Source organism: Lissotriton vulgaris, chromosome 11 (genome assembly GCF_964263255.1).
Source record: "Lissotriton vulgaris chromosome 11, aLisVul1.2, whole genome shotgun sequence".
NCBI classification, from domain to species: domain Eukaryota; kingdom Metazoa; phylum Chordata; class Amphibia; order Caudata; family Salamandridae; genus Lissotriton; species Lissotriton vulgaris.
In genome coordinates, this window is record NC_141699.1 from 575,661,300 (window position 1) to 575,681,682 (window position 20,383).

The window sequence follows — 20,383 nt, forward strand, 5'->3', positions numbered from 1 at the left end:
TGAACTTTCCGCCTTTCCTTTCAAACATTTTTTTTTTAAAAATATATTTTATTGCTCCACAGTATCAAAACAAAATAATACATCAATAATTTCATACATTCATATAATCACAGAATAACCCCCAAATGCACATTCCAATCTTACGTTTCCTTGCACCTTTTGCCAAATACAAACTCAATTCTCTAAACTAAATACATTATACATTTTAGCACGCTATCATTCAAAAGGAGGGGGTCGGGCTGAAGCCAATCAGCAGCAATGCACAGTCGAGCTACAACCATTGCAATAACTATCAGATACCGATGTTTAAACATAGGGGGTCCCCTTTTATAAATCTTGCCCAATACCTAAAAACAATACAGCTGGAGTAATTTTAACAGGTATCCCAGTAATCTCTGACAAAAATTTCTCAATATCCATCGCATACCTGGACAATTTACAACAACTAAAAAGAACATGTAGGCTCTCCGTGCTTTCCCCCCTACAGCGAAAACATTTGCCATCATACCCCCCCTTTTAACATAATATAAATTAAAAACAGTTTTGAGAGATTGAGCTTTCAAATTAGCAGATAAAAGAGTTTCCCTGGACATTAGAATAGCTTTCTCTATAGATATACTTTGTTCACCCAGCACATTAGACCATCGAACATTATATTTCTGCAAATCGTCTGCTCTAGAAGATAAAAGCATCTTATATGACATCCCAATTTTCTCCTGGCGTCTTATGCTTTCAATAAATTGATTCGGTGCTAATACCAAATTTTACTTACCCAGGAAATCCCGAACCTGTAAAAATGTTAAAAACTTGCGTCTTAGGCAGATTATATCACCTGGCCAGATCTTCATAGGTAGGAAAAATTCCCCCAGCCTCATAGAAATCTTCAATCTGTAGAATACCTTAATTCCTCCAGCTTAATGCCACCCTATCCCAAAAAATGGGAGGGAGCATCTTAAGGGTATTCATGGGCGTATAATATGTTAACCCTTCCAACAAAAGTAATTTCCGTATCCTTTTCCACACCTTAAAAGCGGCTTCCATTACTTTAAACCGTGTCCTTTTAAAGTAGCTGCCATCAATTTCCTTAAACAAACAGGTCCTTGCCTCAGAACCAAGCATCAGCTGAAACAAAGGAGCCTCTGCTGCATTACTAACCTCCTCCCCAGTCAATAATACTCGCATCCTTAACATAAAACAAACATAATAATAGAATGTGAAATCAGGTATCGACCAGCCCCCCCTCTCTTGGTAAAGTCATAAATCTTGTAGCACGCCTAGGTTTACCTGGGGCCCAGAGTAATTTAATACACAAAGGAACCGATTAGGATCGCAGACGGAAACGGGTTCCGTCCGCCAAGGACGCGGCCAAAATACTCCTGACCGCTCCGCGGATACACCGCTGGTGCGATTAGGATAATAATGTCACGAAACTCCGACCGCGGCGGACGGACCACATCAAACATCGTCCGCGGCGGACGGAGTACACCAGAGACCGCTGCAAGCGGACGGAACCAAAGAAACACCGTCCGCCGCGGACGAACATGACCGCGGGAACATGCACAGCCATCGCAATACCTGCGTATGCTCCGTGCCCACGATTAGGATAACGCCGGGTGTTGAGTGGCCTGCCACGGCGGTGGGTGACCAGCCTGGCCCGCCGGTGGGTGACTGGGCAGGACCGGCGGTGGGTGACTGGCCTGGCACGGCGGTGGGTGACCGGCCTGGCACGCCTACGATCTACAGGCACTTGTTCGTATGATGTACATGTTTCACGGCCACCACCGGTTCTTTGATGTGAGGATGACTGGTAGGGGTGGGACGTGTGCAGGATGGGTGCTACATGTTCTTTGTCTGTAATGGAATTAGAGATTTGTTGTCCCTCAGTATGTGAGTGTGGCACTTACTTACATCTCTTTTCTCTCTATTTCAGCTTTGGCAGAGGGCACTGACCCACAGACGATGGAGTTGAGTGGTGGCAATGCATCCGAATCAGAGATCACACACACGCAGACTGACACAGAAGAGGGCAGCCCCGGAGAGGGGGACAGGACCGTCCCTGAGGACTCGCATGTGGAAACACCATCGTCCTCATCTTCCGACAGTGTTGGTGAGTCAGCACTGTTGTCACAGTCAGGGAGTGGGCAATCAACACCTTCGGTCGGGACACAGCACACAGGTCCCACACTGCCGCCAACTGCACCAAGTACTGCTCGTGCACGCAGAAGTAGGGGGAGCAGAGTTGCCTTCGGTGCAGGCACCGCTGCCCCTGCCCCCGGTGACACAAAGTGCACTTTGTGCTGAGGCTGTTGATCTGCTGTGACAGCTGTGTGTAGGGCACACCAACATGATCAATGCATTCCAAGACCACGATAGGAAGTTGGGGCAGGTGGAGGCATTCATGGAGGGGATGCATGGCGATGTTGCTGGTCTACACAGAACAGTTCATTCATTGGCAAACACTGTGTCTTCTGCCATTGTACAGTCGCATAGACAGGGTGCTACTTCTGTTCACCCATCTACACCACTTGATGTCTCAGGGGGGAGTGAATTTAATTTTCTGACCAGGACTCTTTTACAGGTTATTGCACTAGAAGCAGCCACAGGCAGCAGGGCACGGAGGGCACAGACACCATCCCCTATGACAGGAAAATCTGTTACCAAAGATGACGGGAGCTACACTGGAGTTCACACACAGGATCCCCAAGGGGTGTTGGGGGAAATGGCTTCACATGCTACACAGGCATCCCACACAAAAGGTACTCCCAAGGCAAAGGAACCTCCCAAGTCCAGGGACACTCCCTTGGACAAGGACACTACAAAGGCAAAGCCACCTCAAAAGAGCAGGGACACTCCCAAGGACAAGGACACTACTAAGGAAGGGGCGACTCCCAAGAGCATGGACACTACCAGGGACAGGCACACTACAAAGGAAGGGGTATCTCCCAAGAGCAGGGACACTCCCAGAGACAAGGTCGCATCTAGAGACAGGTACACTACAAAGGACAAGTCTGCACCCAGGGACAGGGCACCGTCCAGTGAACAGGGAAAATCCAGAGACAAGACTCCTCCTACGGCCAAGGCACATCCAAGGGACAAGGCTTCTCCCATAGACACTAGCTCCATCAAGGACAGGCATACATCACCCCTGGCTGCACTGAGGCTGATGTTGTTGAAGGAATGGAAAACAGATGTCTCTGTGGTGGAGTTCCCCCATACCTCCACTCCCATCCACGCCCGTCAGAAGCAGAGGAAGGAGTACCCTGTTGTTGTATCCCCCATTACACATGATGCAGAGGCCAGAAGGCAGGCACACATAAAATGACAAGCAGGGTCCAGCACGTCCCCAGGGAGCAGACCCCCAGCAGCACATGCTCCACCTTTGGTGGGTGATATTTCATTTGAGCCTGCACCACTTGCCATTCCTGTCATGTCCAGGGTGCCCTCACATATCCCTAAGAAACGTAGACACACACCATTGACACCTGACCACCCCGATGTCGCTCCAGTACAGCTATCCTCAGCTCCCAGAGCCACCCTGCCTCCTGGCCCATACAGCCCTGTGGCTCATCATTTCGGTGTTCCCAGTGGCGCATCAGAAGTTCACTCTCAGTTGTCAGATAGTGGCACTGTGTCTGTTGTTTGCTGTCATGCATCGTGTAGGGGCACTGTCTCAGTTGTGCCCTCTCCTGTTTCTGTTGCTGGCAGTGTGTCTGGGTCTATGGCTCATGTGTCAGTCACTAGAGCTGTGGCTGTGTCTCACACTCCTGTTTCGGGCGCTGGCAGTGTGTCTGGAATGATGACTCCTGTGTCAGTCACTAGAGCTGTGGCTGTGTCTCCCACTCCTGTTTCTGGTGCTGGAAGTGTGTCTGGGTCTATGGCTCATGTGTTAGTCACTACATCTGTGGCTGTGTGTCACACTCCTGTTTCTGGTGCTGGCAGTGTGTCTGGGTCTATGGCTCATGTGTCAGTCACTAGAGCTGTGGCCGTGTCTCACACACCTGGTTCTGGTGCTGGCAGTGTGTCTGGGTCGATGGCTCATGTGTCAGTCACTAGAGCTGTGGCTGTGTCTCACACTCCTACTTCTGGTGCTGGCAGTGTGTCTGGGTCGATGGCTCATGTGTCAGTCACTAGAGCTGTGGCTTTGTCTCACACTCCAGTTTCTGGTGCTAGCAGTGTGTCAGAGGCAAGTAGTTCAGGCAGTCCACCAGCTTCCGTGCTGTGAGGTGCATTTCCCTTCACTCACATGTCATTTGACTTGATGTGTAGATTGTCCATTGTAACCAGCCTTGCATTGTTGTTGTCCTTGGGACGGGTACCTTGAACCACGTACTTGTGCTGCCTCTGATGTACCTGTTCATTGCAATGGACGGTTGATGCACTTAGCCCCTCTCATGTGCTGCCTCTGATGTACCTGTTCTGTGCAATGGACTGTTGATGCACTTAGCCCCTCTCATGTGCTGCTTCTGATGTACCTGCTCTGTTGGCCACAATGCACTGTTGCTGTTCGGATACTGCATTCTGCCCTCTCATGTGCTGCCTCTGATGTACCTACTCTGTGGAATGGACTGTTGATGCACTTAGCCCCTCTCATGTGCTGCCTCTGATGTACCTGCTCTGTGCAATGGACTGTTGATGCACTTAGCCCCTCTCATGTACTGCCTCTGATGTACCTGCTCTGTTGGCCACAATGCCCTGTTGCTGTTCTGATACTGCATTCTGCCCTCTCATGTGCTGTCTCTGATGTACCTGCTCTGTGCAATGGACTGTTGATGCACTTAGTCCCTCTCATGTGCTGCCTCTGATGTACCTGCTCTGTTGGCCACAATTCCCTGTTGCTGTTCTGATACTGTATTCTGCCCTCTCATGTGCTGCCTCTGATGTACCTGCTCTGTGCAATGGACTGTTGATGCACCTGGCCCCTCTCATGTGCTGCCTCTGATGTACCTGCTCTGTTGGCCACAATGCCCTGTTGCTGTTCTGATACTGCATTCTGCCCTCTCATGTGCTGCCTCTGATGTACCTGCTCTGTGCAATGGACTGTTGATGCACCTGGCCCCTCTCATGTGCTGCCTCTGATGTACCTGCTCTGTTGGCCACAATGCCCTGTTGCTGTTCTGATACTGCATTCTGCCCTCGCATGTGCTGCCTCTGATGTACCTGCTCTGTGCAATGGACTGTTGATGCACTTATCCCCTCTCATGTGCTGCCTCTGATGTACCTGCTCTGTTGGCCACAATGCCCTGTTGCTGTTCTGATACTGCATTCTGCCCTCTCATGTGCTGCCTCTGATGTACCTGCTCTGTGCATTGGACTGTTGATGCACTTAGCCCCTCTCATGTGCTGCCTCTGATGTACCTGTTCTGTGCAATGGACTGTTGATGCACTTAGCCCCTCTCATGTGCTGCCTCTGATGTACCTGTCCTGTGCACTGGACTGTTGATGCACTTAGCCCCTCTCATGTGCTGCCTCTGATGTACCTGCTCTGTTGGCCACAATGCCCTATTGCTGTTCGGATACTGCATTCTGCCCTCTCATGTGCTGCCTCTGATGTACCTGCTCTGTGCAATGGACTGTTGATGCACTTAGCCCCTCTCATGTGCTGCCTCTGATGTACCTGTTCTGTGCAAGGGACTGTTGATGCACTTAGCCACTCTCATGTGCTGCCTCTGATGTACCTGCTCTGTTGGCCACAATGCCCTGTTGCTGTTCTGATACTGCATTCTGCCCTCTCATGTGCTGCCTCTGATGTACCTGCTCTGTGCAATGGACTGTTGATGCACCTGGCCCCTCTCATGTGCTGCCTCTGATGCACCTGCTCTGTTGGCCATAATGCCCTGTTGCTGTTCTGATACTGCATTCTGCCCTCTCATGTGCTGCCTCTGATGTACCTGCTATGTGCAATGGACTGTTGATGCACTTAGCCCCTCTCATGTGCTGCCTCTGATGTACCTGTTCTGTGCAATGGACTGTTGATGCACTTAGCCCCTCTCATGTGCTGCCTCTGATGTACCTGTCCTGTGCACTGGACTGTTGATGCACTTAGCCCCTCTCATGTGCTGCCTCTGATGTACCTGTTATGTGCAATGGACTGTTGATGCACTTAGCCCCTCTCATGTGCTGCCTCTGATGTGCCTGCTCTGTGCAATGGACTTTTGATGCACTTAGCCCCTCTCATGTGCTGCCTCTGATGTACCTGCTCTGTTGGCCACAATGCCCTGTTGCTGTTCGGATACTGCATTCTGCCCTCTCATGTGCTGCCTCTGATGTACCTGCTTTGTTGCACCCAGTGCCCATGCTCTTGCATACTCAGAGATTGTACCCCGATTATGTTTAATAAAGCAAGTTAATCATGTGTAGTGGTTTGTCGTTGTCATTCCTGCTTGTGTACTTCAATTGAGGATATCTTTTTGCGATCTAATGTGGTTTCTCAAACATGACACTCCCCCTCCCAACGTCACAGCCCTGGCAGGTACTCCCCTTCCGACAGCAAATGGTGTGTTGCGTACCTGCGTCGTCGTCGATGATGGTCCATGACTTGCTTGTGGTGGAGAGCTACGGAAATGCGTGTAACGCTGGGTCCATGTGGGCGTGCTGCTTGTGGTGGGTATCTCTGCAATGTGTGGTTTCTTCGCTGTGAGGAATCCGCCGTATTCAGGCAGGTTGTTTTTCCAGCAGCGGTTTTATGTGTGTTTTCCGCCATTGTGATTTGGGGGACGGTCAGTGACGTCAGTCCGTACGGCGGTGTCTCTGGATTGGTTACGTCCGCCGCGGGGTCGGGTGTAGTTCCGCGGCGGTGCGTGCTCTTCCGTCGCGCACGGACTTTTGACAGTGTTTACAATCCTAATATGGCGGACAGAGTGACCGCGGCAGGCGGACACGGAAAATGCATTTTCCGCCTACTCCAGGACGGCGGTCGCACTTCCGTCCGCCATCCTAATGAGCCCCAAAGATTGTAGTTGTTGAAGTTGGTCACGCGTCACTTCAAGAGGAATAGATCTAAATGAATATAATACCTTTGGTAAAATATACATTTTTATAATATTACCTCTTCCAACCAATGTAAAATGCAATCGCCCCCATCTTTCTAACGATTCCCTAATGCTACCTATTATATCCAAACAATTAGCTTCAACCAGTTCTAGCATCGATGTTCGAATTTTTATGCCCAGATACGTAACTTCTTTCACCAATCTCACATCGTTTGACACAATATTATCAGTACATAGAATTTGTGTTTCAGTTACGTTAAGTTTATAACCTGATACCAGACCAAAATTCTCTTGCTAGACGCTCCACCTCTTTAACCCCTTCACTGCGGTGGGAATTCCGCTGCAGTGCTAGGGGTTAGGGGGGGTCGCATGGCTCACCTGCGCTTGTGACAGAACTGCTCCGTCACGCGCCTCGGGTGAGATGTGCTAGTGACGGAACGGTTCCGTCACGAACGCGCCCGCTCAATAGAACGCGCCCCGCAGGCGCGAAATCAGCGCCGCGCAGGCGCTTTGAGCGGGCCGTGATGGAACCGTTACGTCACCAGCACAGCTCACCCGAGGCGCGTGACAGAACGGTTCCGTCACAGGCGCCGAACAGGTTAAGAGCAGTAATTGGGTCTTCCATGGTGATAGCTATGTCATCCACATAAGAGAAGACAGAATGTGAGATCTCCTGAACTATGAAGGGTTTAATTAAGGGGCTTTTCCTCAACATATCTACAAAAGGGTTTATGTATAAAGCAAACAACAATGGAAAGCAAGGACACCCTTGCCGAGTTCCTCTAGTGATTTTCACTGACTCTGAAACCATACCCATGGCAGCAATTTTAGCGACCGATGCAGTATACAATACCTGCAAGGCTGTCATAAACCCCTTCCCAAATCCTGCCTGATACATCTATTTCCACAAATAGTCCCACTCCCCACAACCAAATGCTTTTTCAGCATCTAACAAAATTAACCCCACTTCCCGCCTTTCAGCTTGAGCTATATCAAAGAGCGTCACCACCTTATTCACATGAGTAACCGTCCCACAGCCAGGTATAAACCCATGCTGATTCAATGAAACTAATGGACAGAAAATCTTTGCCAAACGATTAGCCAATATTTTCAAGTAAATTTTACCATCACAGTTAACCAAGGATATCAGACGATGCAATCCAGGCAACTCAGGTGCTTTCCCCTTCTTCCTAAAGACCACCATTGTGGCCTCTTCCCATAATTTGGGAGCTCGCCTATTGTGTGCAGCCCTAATAGGGGCCAACATTTCGTTCTTAAGTTGATTAAAAAATACCTTTTAAATCTCCCCCGAGAGTTTATCAGGTCCTGCGGCTTTCCCCATTGCCAGACTATTAACCCCAGCTTCAAGTTCCTCCATAGTGATTGGGCTATCTAACCCCTCTGCCTCATCTGGGTCTAATTGTGGTATATCCCCTACCATGAATACATTATTACCCACATCCACCGATTCCTGATGTGTATATCCTTTTGTGTAAAACTAATGGAAAATTGCCAACATTCCTTAGGATCTTGGCACAATACACCTGAGTTATCTCTTAGACCCAAAATTCGATGAGAGGCTTCCTTCATTCGCAGACGTAAAGCTAAACACCGACCAACTGCTTCCAAATACTCAGGACATTGTTTTTTATAAACCAGATATTTCCTTGCGTTTTCCCTATTCCACAAAACATTAATATTGGCCCGACATCGAGTAACATCATTCTCAAAATCCGCTATAATTTCTTGTGCTATCCCCTGGGTCAATTTTCCTCAGCCACTCTCAACTTAAAATATAGTTCCTGTATCTCTAATTTAGTTTTTTTTAATGATATAAACCAAAACTCAATACTTCACCCCTAAAACAAGCCTTAAAAGTGTCCCATATGATTGTAACATGAGCTGACTGTCTGTCTGTTACATTAAAAAAATTCCTTAATCCAACTATAGTTTAAAGCCATCATCTAAGAACAAATTCCGATCAAAAGAAAAAGCTCTAGGTATAGACTTAAGACCAACTGCCTCTATTTCTAAGTCTATTGGGGCATGGTCTGATGAGATCCTAGGAAATATTTGAACCGACGCCCCTGTTAAATATGCTGTCGATAAAATAAAATAATCAAGCCGTACCAAATTTTTATGAGGAAAAGAATAGAACGTATACCCCGGATCCCTCGGATGTAAGTTACCCCATACATCAACCAGACCATGATCATTCATAAAATTATATAAAGCCTTAAAGACTCTTGGTTTATGTCCTTATATCCTTGTGGCCCTCCCTGCAATTCCTTATTTGCCAAATTAATATTCAAATCACCACATACGACTAGAAGATTTGCCCACGATGCAAGCTCCAAATTTAAATCCTCCAAAACGGCAGACTCATCTAAATTGGACCCATAAATAGTACCAAGTGTAAATTGACTGCTGCCGAACACACATTCAGCTATAGCCCATTTCCCCAATTTGGCCGCCAAACAGTGGTCAGTTGTTTGTGCAGTCACTTTAGCTAATATTGCAACCCCCCCGGGTCATTGAGGTTTGCTGAGAGGCAACTAAGAGTGAATACCCTAGCTCCTTTAACATATTGCGCTTGCCCCAAGGTATGTGCGTCTCTTGGACACATAACAAATCTGGTTGAATTATACGAAGTTCAGCAGCAACCCTTTTTCTCTTATTGTATTTGTAGAGGCCAGAAACATTTGAAGAACACATTTTAACCCCCCCCTGGAAGCGATAGTAAAACCAAAAAGAGACAATACCAATTGCCATTCCGGATATTACTGTACTTAGACATACCAAACACAATCTTTGAAACTATATCATTATTTTATCCCAGTTTTGATACTGTGGATTTTTTCACTTTTATCCCACCTATGTCCCCCTCACCACACCCCCCCACCAACACACCCCACCCCCCCAAACATCTCCAAAACTGCCCAGACACCCCACCCCGCCTTTAACGAGGCTTTAGGACCCATGGTCCTGTAGATGACAAGCTTCCGTGCATCCCCTGCCATCGGTCACAAACCCCTCCAGTCATAGGAGAGGAGAGTCCTCCCTCCCCCCGGGCTGGAAGGGAAACAAATAACCCTAACTATCAGCTACAAAGGAAAGAAGGAGTATAGACACATACCAAAAAAAAATAAAAAGGAGGAACCAGGACAGGCCAATACAATTCACAAACAAAACCCTTACCCTCACTTTCCACCAATTGTACCTCCATCCTATAGCAAAGACATCCATAGATAGAATTCAAATACTCCTTGGCAGAGACTTCATTGATAATCGAGTGCACTCCTGAAAAATCACTTTAAGCTTTGCCGGCTTCATCAAATATACTTGAGCCCCTTTGCCTTGAAACAGTATGATAAGCTAACGTAACTGCCAAGAATTCTCCACTGCATACTGACAAAAACCTATTTCCTTTCAAACATCTTGCCAAGAAGTTTTAAGCGTTAAGAAAAAATTGTCACATTTTAATTCGCCTTTATTTTTAAACTAGGACATTTACATTACACTTGTGGTTATTTTAAACCTATCCAATTATTACGTGGCTCAGTAGGTTTAAAGTGTCGCAGCTGGGTTTTCTTCATATATAGGTTTTAGACTGTATTCTCAAACTATTTTCTGTTTTTTTATTGTGTCCAAATTTATTGTTTATTTAACTGTGTTTCGAATTCACCATCAGAGGAGGATCTTTGCCCTCTGATTTCTACTAAAAAGGGAGCAAAGTTACATTTTAGAAGACACTGGGGCATATTATCAAGGAGGTTTATCTAATGACATGCAAAGTGGGCGTGCCAAGATGTTAGCGACTGGAAACAGTCGCTAACATCGCTATCTCCTATTACCAACTTTTGGAGATATTCGTGCTAAGCGTGAATATCTCCAAAAGCTAACACCTGCCCCTGAGCAGTTCTTAGCCATGTTATCCAATGGTAGGTGGATAACATGGCTAAGATCATTAGCTCGGTAATGCATGAATATCGCTGACTTTTCAGCGATATTCATGCATTTCGGACGATTTTTATCGCTTAGGAGATAAACCTTGATAATAGCAAGGTTCCTAAGTGATAAATATCGCCGCAGCTCGGCGATAAAAATATTGCCGCTAAGCCAACATAGCGATAATTATCGCTAGTTGTCGGTAATATGCCCCACTATTTCTCTATGAACTGACTTGATGCTGCCTTACATGTATGTATACCGTTGTGCCCTACACATGACTGGTAATGCGGTAATGCAGGGGCAAGAAGTTACAGAGGTGCAAAAGAAGGTGTTTTAAGAGTGGGTGCATGGGCGAGTGCTGTTAGTTTACATTAGTCTCATAATTGTGTAAGTTTAGAGTTTATGGGGTGTACGCAAGGAGACAGGACGATGGTGTAGGACAAGGCGGGAACTAGGAGTAAATAGCGGATCTCTTCAGATGCCGCCGGTACAAACCAGATGGGTACTCGGCAAAAGAAAATAGTAAAGGAGAAGCTAACTTGTGGTTTTGTTGGCTGATTTGGGAGACAGATGGTCTGTTCAACAAGGTCATGTCAGCTGGAAAGGTTTTCACTGAAGAGTTTTCTGTCTAGTTATTACTTAAAACTGAGGAGTGGGGAAGTCGGGCATATTTGAACTTAGATTTAATTCCACTTCCCTATAGTACAGATGAGAAGGCCTGGCATCTAGTTTTTATTTATTGCATCTTTTAGAGAACAGCCTGGAACCCTCCTGGAGATTGTGGTAGAGAACTTTGTTGACAGCCTTGTAAGCAATGCAGCATATATTGCAGGCACTGTTTGCAGGCGGATGAACCAGGGAAGTCCTTTAAGGGTTCATATAATCCTACTGTATTTGCAAAGCCTTCAATTGAGACAATCACTGCTGCTAAATGATCAGTAATGCTGTCAAATGAATTTCGAGGCAAATAGCAAGAAAAGTTTTGCCTCCGTCAAGGTGATACAGGATGACCACCTGCATACTGTGTGTGATTCCTTCTTCTTGTACGAAGGTCAATAGAAAGGCTCTGCAAACTGAAGTTCATCTTCGGTTCAGGTCAAATACACAAACTGAACCTTGGGAACCTTCCCTTCCTGCTGGTCAGAACCTACCCACGGACATAAAACTAATCAAGACTGCATTTAGGGGTTGTGAGATTGGAGATCTTCCATAATTCTTAACCCACTTCAAGCCTTGTTCTTTATGGGAGATTGTAGCGTATTTTTACAGGCCCAAAAGGGGTTATGAATTGTTTCCTCTGCAGAGAGCAGCATCTAGTTTTCTGTGGTTGCTCAGCCTGATTTCAGAACCTTTTAAACCGTCATTCTGTTCCTGATTGTTCCAGAGACATCACCGTTTTAAGTTGTGGTTGGAACCTTGGGCCTACATCACAGTTCCACCATTCAATCTGGTGATCTGATGGGTTCAGTGGGTTACCCAGGTCTTCTGTGTGTCCTGCCAAGTGAAAGCCCTGACAAGACATGTGTGACACAGGGACCTGGGAAATTTGGTACCCCCAGGGTACTCACTTTGGCTGCTGGTCAACTTCAACAACAGTAGCCCCCCACATTACATTTCAGTGTATGAAGGCTCTTGACCCAGATCCCCAGTGATGCACTGACTGGTCCGTGTGAGCCTTGCCTTTGAAAACAAGCTCTACTTGGCACCCTGAGAACATAAGGGCTTATTTACAAGCCCCTTCCACTGCTGGTGCATCAGTTTTTGTGACGCACCAGAGGCTCATCTTGCAGCTCCATATTTACAAGTACACATGTACCGTCTCCCTGCGAGGCTTTTCATGACCTTGTGTTAATACTGCCCCTTTACATGCAGCACTTTGGTGAAAGGGGCATTCCATGGGTGTTGCTGTGGGTGTTCCCACGCAACACCCATGGCTTCTGCCGCACTTCCAGATCGTAAACCTGGAAACGTATCAGAATGGGATGCACAACGGGGCAAAATCTTTTAATTTCTCCTCGTTTTTTCCTCTTTCTATGAGCGCTGCATTCTGCAACACGTATAGAAAGAGGAAATCACCTCTTGTGATTGTTTTTTGTGCAGGAAGCATGACACTGGGCGGTGTGCGAGGCCAGTCTGTCACTTTTTATGAGATGCCCCCACTGGCACTGCATCTCCTTCTAATTCTGTAGGTAACTGTAGGAACACACTCTAGGGGCAGCCTAATTTTGTGGTTTCATAGTTGAGTGGAGGCTGGCTTGCTCTTAGGCCCCGTGCCTCTAGTTCCCACCCTAAGCAAGCACCGAGGTTAGTGTGTGTGGGTGTTTTTGCAGATTACCAGCCAGAATATTATTATTAGAGGGTAATTCCTTATTCAAAGAATACTCATTAGTCCAATTTGAGTTAAAATCTGTCTTTTTATTCACTTCATTGTTTTATTCATTTCACTCATGTTTTTGTTTTTCATGAATCAGATTGTTAGGGAGAGTGAACAGCCGACTCGTGTTTCACCCTATAAGGCTAATGAAGCCAGGGCTTTCTCAAGGCTAAATTCTATAATCTGACAGCATGATTTCAGCAAAAAATCCGCACATTTCCAAATTAGTGATGCAACATTGTTATTCAAAGTCCAATTTTTTTATAGAGGCAAAGCATTCTTGTCCGGTGCTAGGATAATTCCTCATATGAGGAATTATCCTACGACCGGACGAGAAAGCTTCGCCTCTATAAACATAGAGTCAATGTGCAAAGCAACTATGCAGCACCCAAACAGTAATGAAGTGAAAATGCAAGACAAGAAATATCTCAAACAAATTTAGAAAAATAAAGAATGTTTTAATGAAAAACATGGCACTAAAACAACAAAAATCTAATTAGTAGAACCGGAGATATGAAGTTTTAAAGTTTCAGGTGAAAATAATGCCAAAAAGTACAAAACGCCGCCTGCGGCTATCTGGTCTCACTGGACTGGGACCTAGTCACAAATTCAAGCTGATGGCAATGGAGCAGGAGCCGGGTACTGATCTAAGTTTGGCCCACTGGGAGTTGTACCTTTTTCTCCTTTGTACGGTGCTAAGAGGTCCTGCATCATTCTGCACCATGCTGCATCGGTTCCAGTGAGGCTGCTGACCCAGGGCTGTATTGTGCTGCGATGCGAGATCCTGCAAAGAGGAGTACTGCCTCCTTCTGCAGTGCCCTGAACCAGATCCAGTGAAGCCACTGTTCAGGAGTTGTGAGGTGCTGCCATGAGGGGTGCTGTGTCCTTTTGTGCCATGCTGCATCCAATTCAGTGGAACCTTCGGTTGCATAGGGAGGACTACACTCTGACTCTAGCCAGAGGTCCAGGACCTTGAGCAAAGCACTTGGTGGAGTGAATGTTCACTCCCTCAGAGGCCAGCAGAGAAAACCAGGTCAGGTCCAGTTTGATCTGTTAAGCTTGAAAGCAGAGCAGGCCACTGAAAGCCTGTTGTGTCCCTGTAGCTCAAACAGGAGGCCAACTGACCCTTGGAGTCACTTCTGGGGATCCTGGGTTCAAGGCAAGAAGCTCCATTCTTCATTCTTCAGACAGCAGGGCAGTCCTTTTTCTGAATTTCCGACTGGTCCAGGAGTGTTCCGATGAGAGGTTCTGAAGGTCCCATTTTTTATACCTGGTGCCAGCCTTTGTGTGAGAGAATTCCCTGACATTTTTCCAAAAAATGTGCTTGTTAGTCTGTGCCGTCCAATCATAAGGTCCCTCTCCTCTCATACCCGGCTTCCTTTGTCTCACTGTCTGGAAGCAATACACTTCCCACAACAGCAGAGTTATTTCCAGTCATGTGACCCTGGACACTGGCTGCAGGCAACAGTTGGTTTGATGCAAAAAATGCCAGCTTTTCAAAAAATATTAGTATATTAATCCCTCCCTTTTTTACCTCAATTGGACACGACAAATACATTGAGAGTTAGTGCATGCCCACAAAGGAGTTTTCTTCTGTTTTAGAGAGCTCTCACTCCAGTGTGTCTGGCAATAGTTGGGGTGATTATTATTAGGTGTTCTTCCCCCATTTGTCTCACATACTGCAATGAATACCTTATAAATCAGGAGCTAGAATTTCAGACATATTGAACTCAAGAGTATGTCTGAGCCCAAAACCTTAAGCTTCAGGGAAGAAGAGATAAAGGAGCTATTAAGAAGGCCATATACCATAAAACTGGAAGTAGAGTACAGAATTCAGCACCACAAACTGAGGTTGAAAGAATTACCAGATTGAAGAAGAAACAAATAAGCACTGCATTGCATAGGGAAGTGCTGTTGGAACACTTGAGAGCAGGCACGATGCTACCAGAAAAACTGTGACTTCATTGTACAATGCTTAACTAACTAACCACCTATAAAATGTTCCATAAATATGTTCCTCGTGTGACAGAACAATCGAAGGTGAGGAATTTACATACAGAGATATCAAAATCAGACACCTGGAATTTACAAATTGTAACACAAAATTCTGAACCAATATTGTTAAAACTTGAAGTGCAAATGATTCAGGGTATGTGTACAACAGTAAATGGATTAAATGAGCTATCAGAAATAGGACATTTTTTCACATAGTAGGAACATATGTGTGAGTCCAGGTATTCAGTTAAATTTGCGGATATATACAAAAAGATATAATTCATAACTACAGAGAGGCATGAGCTAGCTACACGTACCAGCAGCAGACAGAAGGCCTGGGCCAAGGCACAGTTTCACCCCATAAATGTCTATGGGATAGAACACTCGAGCAAACTATATTCCCTTAGTATAGAGGAGACTAATGTACATCAGTGGGGATCTAATATCAATGAATATGAACAATTTCTGTATGAAGCTTGCACGTTTACTAAATGCCCTAAATACAAGAATACCATGTGAATGGATAATGCGACAAATGTATGTGGGAGTGATAATATTGCATAATCCTGTTGGAATGACCCATGTATATAATAACCTCATACGTCGACAATAATCAGAGATTTCTGTAGACATACTATTGGGCTAATTTGTGTGCATGACGGGGAAAGAAATGCTTTAAAACTGAATATTTCTCCCATATGTTTAGAACTAGTGCAACCAGGGACATCGGTAAGAATACACAATGATAAAGGGACTTCAGTTTCCACAATACCCTTTGGGCAGAAGCAGGACGCCCCCCCTCCCCTTTAATGAGAAGGGCAATATGCACCCATTGAAGAATCGCAGCAGGATCCTCTCATTACCATGCAGGTACAGAAAGGGGTTGACGATAAGCCAGCCTTACTCGGTAAGTAGATCCACACATATCATCCCTAGTAAGCTACCTTCCCGGATGAAAGTGCTGAGGGAAACTCATTTTCCAACAGGGCAGATTTCCGCACTCGTATCAAGCCCACCTAATTGGATGAAAGTGCAGTAGGAAACAACATTTCACAGCATCAGCACACCACACTTCCATTTGAATCGACCAAGGAAGCTGTAACGGTACAGGGGATGAGTGGAGGATGGAAGTTGTAATGAAGGTATGCACCTCATGCTATTGTAGTAGGCCCCCTTGAACTTCACCCACTCCCATCCCCGTAATAAGTCTCTTTGATATCTGTCCTCTCATCCCAGCACAGGAACACCCCAACCAGAAGAAAAATTACCGCCCAAGACATTTAAGCACAGACGCTCCACCCAGTGCTTAATTTGAGCAGGTGCTTTCAGGTGCTCAGCACCGGCACTTCTTTCACAGGGCCAGGGCTATGATTTCTGATCCTGCAGGTGGTGGTCTCAATAATAATTGCCCAATTTAAAATAAAAAGAACCACATACCTTGCATGGTGACGGGCTGGTATGTTTTCATAGGGAGGCATACATCTGGTCAGGCAGGCATGATTGAGTATCATCACTTCAGTGATGATGCCGTCACACCTTTCATGAATCCAAGAAGTCATCACTAACAAATGGCTTGCATTCTATTCCCTGAGTCTGCTGCACCCTGCCACTGCCTAAGCCTAAACCTCCCATTGGATAATTGTAGTGGGGGCCTGCAGTCCTGCATTGCTACTATCCTCAATGTGCTTGATGTGGCTGTGGCTCACCGCAACTTTTGTGCACTATGGAGTCACATGTAGTTTCCGTGCACTGCCTCCAAGCATGCTAATTGCTGAGTGTGCTAGAGCCCAGTAGGTGCAACAGCCTTACTCCTGTCTCACAGGCATTGCAGCATTACAGTTGGGGACAGTGCTTTTGCTGTAGCAGGCAGGGTCACAGCAAGCTGAGCAGTGGATGCCTATACCGTCGTCATAACTGGACCAAACTAATTACCGGCAGCACCAGCAGTGACATGACCTGCTGTGCTCAAGCAGCCTCCTGACCTGCAACAAACCCAGTCAGACCGCACTGATTAATAGGTTAAAAAAAACATTTTCATTTGGTGTACATTTTGCATCGCACTCCTCTGTTGGTGTAGGTAAAGAAGTAAAACGCATGTCTTATGGGACAGACAGCACAGCATGGTTACAGGATAGAAACTGAGGCAGTGCGGGCAACAGAGGTAGAAGTGGGCTGTAGCCTCCTTGGCAGCATTTTCAGCCCTGGCACTTAATGTTTTACAAATTAAGCACTGGCTCCGCCCAAGATAAGTTATGCTTGCAAATTAACACCAGATGTGCCTGACTCCAAAATGTAAATGTAAAGGCAGCTTACCGGTGCCTTTCCTCTCAATACAGGACAGGAAATCACAATGAAGTGGGATGTTTGATAGTCCATGCATACCATACAAGATACTCCAGAGCCTCAGGTAGGACAACTAAGTGGGGATCACAAAACACCCCTATAAACCCCAAAATGTCTTTCGCTATGCAGGAAACCTTACATCTTGTATCCTCAGTAATTGAACCTCCACCACCACAAGGCACAAAGGAGATTATGTACAATTAGTCCTGCACAATAATATACTTGCGTAAAAATAACGGTGGACCTCCCTGGCAACACAAGAATGGTATGTTGAACCTAAGGAACTTTAAACCCACTTTGGGCTACAAACAGTATGATTTTTTTAAAGACTTTGTATAGATCTGGCAAGAAACTCCAGTTTCTTTTCTCTTTCACACGGTGTTCCATACTTGTACATACATAGCCCTGAGGAAGCCCTTCCCAAAAACTTCAGGCAAATCTAGCAGGTCGAAACACTGGTGTATCTAAAAATATGGCCAGGAGAGATATATTCCTGATAATAGAGGAATACCGGAGGGTCAAGGAGGATATTAATACCTCCAAGACCAACAAATGAACTCCGACCCAAAGGGCCATATGGTATTTTAGGACCAAAACCTTGAGAGAAATAAGATGTCCCCATAATATCAAATTGTTAATCCTTCATTGATTATGTAGGACACGTTTCCACAAATAATATATTATATGATTATATATGTTGGACACTTATGTATGGTTTTGCAGAAACAAGTGAACTTTTGCATAGGGTAGTAATGTTGCATTGAATGTATGTATTTGAATTTCTTATGTGATGTTTTTTTTTGAACTGTCACTTCTGTGCTTTGTTTGTGTCAAATTGGACGGTGAATACGTAGTGGGGTCTAAAGTAAAGATACCCAATAAAGAGGTTTCTTTTTGCAGAATTTGTATAATTTATGATCGTTTCCATCTATATGTATGCCAGTATGGAATTTAGAAGGTAGAAATACACTGATTTGTATTAAGTATCAAGGATATGGTTATGTGTGAGGACTAGCAGGGAGAATATTATAAAAAAACAAGAAACCATGGAGATGCGGAATATTGACATGGCCTCCGGTAATTTAAAACTGTAACTTTAAATCTAGATTTATCATTAAAGATCATTTTAAATTACACTTCATTTGAGTGTAAACATAATTTTTCAGGGTCCTCCCAATCAGAAGTTAGCACTTGTGAAATACAATAAAGCAATCAGGTTTTAGTCTATGGAAGACGTAAGCCTTACAACAGTTAAAAAAGTATTTAGGAGCTTTTTACTGCCAGGGCAGGAAAACTTAAACACAGATGTCCTTTGTTTTAAATACCAGGCGCTCCGCCCTATAAGTGGTTAGCGTCTACGTTAATGGTGACTTAGAAGTATTAAAGAGGAAAGTTTAGGCCTGACGAAAGGTTTAATTTGTCAGGTTGAAATAGCAGTTTTAACCTGCACAACAGGCAGCAGTGGTAGGCTTGAGACATGTTTTAAAATGCAACTTTAGTGAGAGGCACAATGAGTGCTCTAGCCCACTAGAATTTTATTTATGGACCCTGTGCAGATTTAGTACCAGTTACTAGGGATTTACAAATAAATTAAATGTGCCAGTTGGGTATAGGCCAAGTTTATAATGTATAAGGGAGAGAGCACAGGCACTTTAGAACTGGATAGCAGGGAAACAGTGCTTGAATCCTAATGCCAACAAAACAGGGGGAAGGTAAAAAGTTTGGGGGAATACCATGCCAGGTCTAACAATCTAAATGATTGAAACTGAATAATTTCGCTTTTTTTCCCTGGGAGACCACAAGTGAGGCTTTTCTGTTGACCCCTGGTGCAGCGCCCTCCAACCTCCTTTGACTTGCTTCTTGTTGTATCCACCCCTGTCAGCTCAGGACCCACATTTTAATTTGTGAAAAAGCACCAGTTTAATGACCATGTTTTTTCATATGAACTTGCCACTGCCAAATGTCAGATAGTCAAATATGAAAGGTGCCTACCCTGAACTCCACACCATCCCTCTTTTTTCCACCTTCCTACACTTCCTGTCTCTTTATCTCTCTCTTGCGCTTTATTTTTCTTCCCCCTTTCCTCCTTTTGTACCGTTTATTTGTCTTTCCTTTCTCCCCTTTCTGTGTTTGTCTCCCATCCTCTGGGTAAAAGTCTGAAAATGAACAATAAATCAAACTTCACAAAAAAGAGTGCCGGTGCCTTTCATCAGCAACCAGCTGCACAAATTAAGCACTAGCTGAACCAGTTGTATGCATATTCAACAGCATTCCCAAGGCTTGCATTTGCTCTCGCGATCAACCCCTGCCCTGGAATGTGGATTCATCCAGAATATTCAAGGGACTGTCATATTATGAAACTTCTCCACTGGGAGAAACCAGTGTCTTGCTTGAGGGGAGCTGCAGAGATTCCCTCATGACTTTGCATGAAGGAATCAATAATCCTGGAAGCGTGGGCAAAAAAGTTTCCGCGAAAACCTAAGCCCGGCAGCTGGTGAGTGCTGACAGCCACTTACAGACATCACTTTAATCACAGTCAGCAAAACGACTTCGAAATGAACCTTTACTGCCACATTAAGCGATGATCCAGCATTCAGAGATGTGTTTGGATTGGAACCAGACATAATGTGCACTTTCATCGATAGACTGCCTCAGAGTTTGACTTGTCGATGTCCTTTTAAAATGATGGAAGATGCTAAATGGGCAGAATAAAGAATGGATGGCGGCTCAG